The 6,000-nt window shown below is 39.0% G+C and overlaps 1 long non-coding RNA gene across 1 annotated transcript in view; it reads right to left on the reverse strand.

Annotated features, from left to right (window-relative positions):
- LOC112962379 overlaps window positions 1–5,153 on the reverse strand; it is a 92,892-nt gene extending 87,739 nt beyond the window's left edge. Inside the window, exons 1-3 of the long non-coding RNA XR_003252288.1 lie at window positions 4,946–5,153; window positions 2,445–2,542; window positions 2,061–2,148 (exon numbers count right to left, since the gene is read on the reverse strand). This is a non-coding gene — a long non-coding RNA (uncharacterized LOC112962379). The remainder of the gene's footprint in view (window positions 1–2,060; window positions 2,149–2,444; window positions 2,543–4,945) is intronic.
- Between the last annotated feature and the right edge of the window lie 847 nt (window positions 5,154–6,000).

Genomic DNA, 6,000 nt, shown 5'->3' on the forward strand with positions numbered 1-6,000 from the left:
GCCTTTTACAAGCAACCCAAAGCAAATATTCAGTAAGTGAATAGAATATCTTGCCTAATTAAAACACCTCTGATAAAACTCCTAATGTATTCCTTTACATCAATTTCATGCCAAACACAAGGCTAACATCAAGTAACAGTATGCCACAGAAGACCATAGGTGAAAAAAAAATGATAGTATCCAATGCGAAGTAACAGAAATGCATTCAGATAAATACGGTTATACTGTGTGGATAAAAAGCCTTGTTCTAGCTCTGCATTAAAGCAAGCTACTAACTGTACAGTTCATTGGTCTCCAAGCAGCCTGGGGAAAAAGTGTTTCTCTCATCTGTCTCCAGTGTTTGTAAGTACAATGGTATGAATAATGCCCATTTAGATTTGGTGAAAAAAAAAATGATTCAGATCAAACAAAAATATGTTGTTTTCATTTTTGTTTTGGGAATCTCTTTTCTTTGCAAAAAATCCTTTAAAATAAATTATTTCCAAAGCAAAAGCCCCTTCAGATTAAAAAGGCAGTATATATACTTCTTTAAATATTGAAACAAGCATTTTGAGCCTTTCCATCTTCTCTTTAGCTGAGACTGTTCTGTGAATCTGATCAATCATTTAACTCCTACCGAAATTAGGATCATGGTTTTAGTGTCACACTCACACAAAACAATAGTTAATTCCTCTGCTGCATTGGTTTTGTGTGGTCTACTACAGAAGAAGCATATAATACCTAATCTTCATCATTATTTTAGATTCAAATGCATCTTAAAAAAAAAAAAAAAGAAGAAGAAGAAAGAAAGAAAGAGAGAGAGAAAGAGACCATGAAGGATTTATTCTTCACAAGGAGCAAATGGTAGCCAGGAATTAACTGTTCCTGTAACTCTGTGGGTCAGGCCACCCCTCCCTGAAATTACTTATTTAAATTATATAAAGGACTGTAAATGTAGTTAAGTTTCTAAAGGGAAGCAAATATCTTTACAGTGTTTTATCCCCTTCATTACTAGGGAAGGCAGATGCCTGCCTGTACTATCTTGTGCCAATTAGTACTTATCATATCTTTTCAAGTAAGTGGCAACTAAAAACTACAGCTGGACAGACGAATAAGGAAAGAAGACTTATCCTTGGGCACACTTGGTCTTAAAGTGTACCTCTTTTTCTTCTCAGGCCAAAGCTGGCTCATGCCACTGGCACCAGAAGCAGCAGTCAGTGAGGGCGGCAGAAAGGCCATGGGCTCACTGCACCATTTTCTTATGGCAGAGGCCTGGAAATCAGACTATAACTGCAGCCAAAGAAGGTATCAGAATATGTGGTGTGGCAAAGATAGCTGAGAAGATTGAGGCAGCAGAGGCATTAAGCCCAGTTCTCCAGATTTTCCATCCTTGCCCTATTCCTCCTTCTGCTTCTTGTGGAAAGAGTGGCCAGGCCCCGGCCTGAACATCCTCCCCATCCACAGCAATCTTCAATGTTGCCTTCAAAGCTGAGAAGCCATGACCCAGATCTGGTCCAAGCCTGAGAGGCACAGCAGGAGTGATGAGTGCATGTTGAATGAAACTTTGCAGAAGATGCATTTTCTTGACTCCTTACTGACCCAGTTACTGACCTGGCACCACGAACAGGACTCAGATGATCAAATGCAAATGTCTACAGTATAAATGTCCTCATCTAAGCTTCTAGTCTAGATGGCCTTAACAGTCAGGAGTGAGAAATAAGCACTTACAGGTTGTAAATTATCTCATCTGAAAGGAAATGTCTAAAATAGGACAATTTTTCTCTTGACTATAAAAGTAGTAGCATGACTTGCTCAAAGGAGATAGCTACAGTGTGGGTGTTTACAGTTAGGTGAGATGTCTCATGTCTCCATCTAATAAAGGAAGATAGCAGAGTTACATCGATTTCAGTTGTAGCGTAATGTAAAAATCATCCACACTTCTATTCCCTTTCCATCTAAGTGACTACATTAATATTTCTAAAATGTTGTTTTTATGATACTGCCCAGGGTAAAACTTACAACATACCATTTGCAAGGGGGAGAACAATAGTGCAACTGCTAGCATAGACCAGAAATCTTACCATCAAGGAATCAAAATCTTCTCTGACATCTTACCACCTGTGCAGAGACCCACCAAAAGTTGATGGTGTTGTACAGAAGTAGTGTCCCCTATGAGAACAGACAACCGGAAGGTAACAAGAAAGACATAACCAAAAAAAAAATGCACTGCCCTGTCTCCAAAAAGTTACTTTCTAAGTTTGCAGGAATATATTTTTAAAATCTTCCTTAATGTGTTAGGTTATTTTAAACATTAAGATGATTGCATGCTATTAGTTTCCTTTATCACTCATGTCATCATTCTTGTAGGGGCATTACTTGCAGTATTAGAATAATTCTTTTCGCTCAGTTCTATGTTAGCATTTTAGCTGTTGTTAGCAGATGCATTTTATAAGGAAAAGAAGTACCTGGTAGACTGCAGAAGGCAACAAAATAACAAGATCTTGCTGAAATATTATTCAAAATGAGTATGCTGGTCTCTCTGCTTTGATTGTATCAGTTGGAGCTAGAAAAGATAATCTCTCATTAAGAACAGGCACATTTTTATGATAGAGTACTAATTTGAAATGCCTTTTTATTATTATAATGCCTGAGGACAAACCAAGATTGGGTCCCCCTTATTTGTACAGTGCCTAGCCAAAAGGAGTACTCAGAGCTTACAGTCCAAATAGACAAGGCAAAGGAGAGGAAAAGGATATAGTATGTAAGCAGGGCTAGCAACAGTAGCAAACATCACATTTTTTTGTTGTAATGATTAACAAGAAGAAACTAGATTGAAGAGTTGAAGGGAAAAGACCAAGGAGATATGGCAGGTCCAAAAAAGGGAAAAGTGAGGTAAGGACTGGGAAGGCAATAGAAGAGGAGATTTGGATCATGCCACCATTCAGCACAGGGCACAGCAGGGCAAGCAAGTCTTTAGGTTATATCTTCAGTTGTGCTTGGTGCATGTTATTGATATCTACATTCCTCTGTCTTTATATCTTCATCAGAGGCTTCAGTGGGAGGGGGTGGCAGGGAAGGCACCACCCTGGACCGTAGTGCCCCTCGTGTTGTAGTGAAAGATGGACTTCAACTAGGCAACCTCTTACCACTTCTCCATCTAATGGAGTAGTTACTGCTTTAATTGCTTCTGAGCAACTGCAGCAGGTTAAACATATGTATTTAACCAGGTGCCTGTTGGCAGGTTTGACTACTTCAGCAAGTATAAATTACCATAGCCTGACCGACATTAAGGAGATGGCACTGATTTACAGTCACCAAGCAGACTGTCCTTTGTATCCAAGCAGCCAGTAACACTTCTAAACCTTTCTGTAGAAAAAAAGAAGCTTCTCTGCAGGAACTCATTCCCATTTGACAGGAAAGAATTGCTTTGAATGTTAACAATTCTAGTTTGTGTTCAGAACTGCAGGAAGGAGTGATTAAGCAAACAGATATATAGTTTTCCTATCCTTGATGTTTTATTGGCACACTTTGTATGAAAGATGTAGGTGATGGGGTTACAATGTCCTCATTGTCATGCTGGCATGAATTAATGAGATTTCAACTTTTATCTGAGCATATGGCCCTTTTTCTCCCGATTCTTTCATACATTATATAAACAATACCAGTTTCTCTCCTTCCATTTACCCTCCCACCCTGCTTTTAGCACAGAAGAATATGGCAGCATCTCCCCACCTGCATGCTTATTCCAACAGATGAGGTGTAATGACAGGCCTATTGCACAGCAATATTGCTATTGCTAGAAGGAATGTAATGCCTTCAGAAACAATGGATGGAGAGCCACAAAGAGTGTTTACCCACAGAATAGGTACAATATGAGTGGACCTTGTGCAATCATCCCCAAGCCAACCTGCAACAGCTGCTCAAGACGGACCATGCAGCAACATCTCTGGTAAAAGGTGAACACTGTCAGACAAGGATTACCTTCTTGTTTTTTGTACAGGCATAAAGATGTCTTAACTCTACACTACAGTAAATACAAAGGAAGAATAAGGCTCACTGGATCTGGGAATAAGACTATTAATTTTTTTAATGTATTCCACTAACACTGGTCAAACGTCATGTGTGAGTAAACAATGATCTTTGTTCTTCCACACCAGAGGAAAAAAAACATTCAGAACAGTGCCACAGAGCTATTATATTGCATAAACAAACATTGTAACTTATCAAAAAAGCACTGCATTCATTACTCTTGCTACTACTACACACAAAAACAACATATAGAGACATTAAAGATTAAAAACTCAATCACTCAAGGAGTTAGAAATCAGAATAAAAATCCCTGAGAGTGGATAGTAGAGAAGAGATGGGCTGGGGGGCACTCAGCATCTCTTTTCCTACACACCCAGAAAGTATGTGTGCTGCTCTCAGCACACATAGTCGTTTGCAAGTCCCAGAGATAAGCTTAGGCCTGACAATATTAGGATCTGTCTCATTGTTACTATTTACCAAGCACAACAGTTTCCTATCTCTCTGTAAATTAGGGGTTAGAATCTGAAAAACTCTTGACCACAGAGTCTGAACATTTATATGAATCTGCAGGTTCCAGAGACAGGAACCTCTTTATTTATTCATTGGAATCACTGGGTTCCCAAGCTTATGCAAAAGAGAAGTTAAGATTAAGGTTACAGAAACAGTATGTGCAGAGCCCACTTTGCGCCTTTGCACTGTCAGTTATCAGTCAAGCCCTTAATCAGCTAGCACTTGTATCACAGCAGACATGGCTTCCTACCACTTTGGAGTCCATTCAAATTAACTAAGGGTGCTCAGCTTTATGGATGCACATGTGCTTCTCAGTATCACATTGCCTCACCTTTATCTCTGGTACTTGAAGAGACATTCCATATGTATGCACTAAATGGGTCAGAGCAGACCTGTATATGAAGCACATTCAGTGTTTCACACGTACCTCAAGCACATTGCTGCTCAGGAGTCTTGGCAGCCAGCCTGTTTCTTCCATGTCACTCACACGTCATGCAGCTGCCTATGCTGCTGACACCTGCCATTCAGAAGTTGCTTTATCTCACTTGTGTGAGCTTGGCCAGTCACTGCAGTGTCTTAGCCAAGAGTATTACTTGAGAAAAGGCATTTGCATTAATAGGAAATTCATGAAGCAAGTGAAATTCCTGTACCAGGCCTTCATCATTAAACAGATTCTAGGCAAACATGACATTTCACAGCCTGTAACAAAATAGACACATAAGCATTTTGTTTTGTGGTCAGCAGCCTACAGCAATGTTGGAAAGCTCAATCAGTTCACTGGAAGGCTTTGCAAAATATTCCCCTATTGACATACTCACAAAAAAAGAGGGAGCTTCCTTTCAACACATGTACCATTCTCTTGACACTTTTTCAAAAATGTTGAGCATTTACAATGTGTATATTTTATTTCTTTGCTTCCTACAATTAAAATAAAACATTCACATATACTTGTATTTCATAAAGAATATTTTTGCATATTTTAGGACATCTATACAATTAAAAATCCTGAACCATATAGAACATATAGTCAGGAAGCTACATGGTCAGCTGCAGCTGTATGCAAAGCATACACAGCTAGTTTGCAAAGCATTTATGTTTTCTTGCTTCAGGCATTGAATTATCTGACATTTTTACAGCCCACAGTAATCAAACCAAACTGTCAGTTCCCATAGAGCAAATCTATGCAAACAAAAGTGGGGGGCCAGGAGGAGTTATTTAAAAGTGTTATTACTTTTAGCTGATTGGGGTAATCAGCAGAAACTTCTTATCTCTATATATCAATGTCCTCAAAGTACAATAGACTGATAATGTTATACAGCCACAGCAAACTAGCAAGTAAAAATAAACAATGAGACTGACAGTTTATATCAGCCCGCAACATTTTGCTTCATTAGAAGATCCTTGACTACACAGCCCTGAGTGATATATGCTGAAGAATAAGTCTGTCCATCTGTGCATCACTTCCTTTTTTTAAAATGTTCA

This window comes from Apteryx rowi, unplaced genomic scaffold, assembly GCF_003343035.1.
Source record: "Apteryx rowi isolate R43461 unplaced genomic scaffold, aptRow1 scaffold_147, whole genome shotgun sequence".
NCBI lineage: Eukaryota > Metazoa > Chordata > Aves > Apterygiformes > Apterygidae > Apteryx > Apteryx rowi.